General features: G+C 55.3%; 1 non-coding gene across 1 annotated transcript; it reads right to left on the minus strand.

The window, feature by feature from the left end:
* Nucleotides 1–300: 300 nt before the first annotated feature.
* Nucleotides 301–419, minus strand: LOC138245361 (5S ribosomal RNA). Its single transcript, XR_011193971.1, has one exon. It is a non-coding gene; the product is annotated as a 5S ribosomal RNA (ribosomal RNA).
* Nucleotides 420–1,225: the final 806 nt, after the last annotated feature.

The following is a 1,225-nucleotide window of genomic DNA, read 5'->3' on the forward strand; positions in this document are numbered from 1 at the left end:
CATCTGAGCTCTGTGGAAAACGATCTCAATACAATTCTGAAAAACGCGACTCCCCGAACGCCAGCCGAACAAGTCTCCACAGCCGAAGCGCTGTGTCTCTTTTCAGCTGGCGATAAACCTTTCCTCGATCCTTTGCGGACTTGTAAAACTGTTCATGATCAGAATAAAAAACGCTCACGCTAATACACAAGCACCCGTGTCTCGCCAAAGCTGACAAATAAACAGACGGACAAGCCGCACTGCACGTGTGAACAGGGGAATGAGCGAGCGAGCGGGGATAGGGCGCCTCCTGCGCTTAAAAGCTTACAGCACCTGGTATTCCCATGCGGTCTCCCATCCAAGTACTAACCAGGCCCATCCCTGTTTAGCTTCAGAGATCAGACGAGATCGGGCACATTCAGGGTGGTGTGGCCACAAGCGAAAGCTATGGTGCCTGACTCGCTACTTGAAGCTGTGTGTGGCTGGGGCTCCGTGCCCCCCGAGCGGGACTGAAGGATCGTTCGTGTGCAACTCTTTGGAAAGGAGCTGCTTTCCAAATCACATTGCGTACCTGGATGTTGGCGAATGTGCTCCCTTGTGTTGGCTTGTCCCGCACTGGAGGAGAACAAACAAACTGCTTGGAGGAGCACAAGGCAAGTCTTCACAAGACAAAAACCTCCAGTGCACAGCACTCAAAACATTTCTGGGCTGTCGCGTGTTTATTTCAGCACATAAAGCACACCAGTCCAACATGTCGGCCGGGCGCTCTGCACCTCCGCCCTCTTGTGGCCTTGCGGCGTCAGAGCAAGAGGCTCCTTCTCGCTGCCTTTCCGCTGTGTTGCAGAGCCCCGAGAGGGAACCTGGAGCGCACACTTTGTGGGGGGCAGGGGACCGCGTTCGCGCTCTCTTGCGCGAGTACTAAATCTCACGGCGCCAGCCAGCGGCCAGGGGACAAATACAATATCGCGGGACAGGGGGGCCTCGTCATTGATTGTTACATAAGAGACGGGGATTAGGAGGAGACCCCGACTGATTGGTAAAGGGGAACACTAACACCAGAGTGACACCCCCGGCGGCTCTTTTTGAGAGACGCCCTGGGATTTCTTAATGGCCAAGGAGGGTCGCCATCAGGATGCTGGGGCATAAGAAAGCCACACAAACCGCAGGGTGAGCGCTCCCTACTGGTCCCAGTCACACCTCTTGCAGGAGCAGCAGCAACCTGAGCTTTTCCGGGGGGAATCTCCCA

The sequence above is a fragment of the Lepisosteus oculatus genome, chromosome 14, assembly GCF_040954835.1.
Source record: "Lepisosteus oculatus isolate fLepOcu1 chromosome 14, fLepOcu1.hap2, whole genome shotgun sequence".
Classification (NCBI taxonomy): domain Eukaryota; kingdom Metazoa; phylum Chordata; class Actinopteri; order Semionotiformes; family Lepisosteidae; genus Lepisosteus; species Lepisosteus oculatus.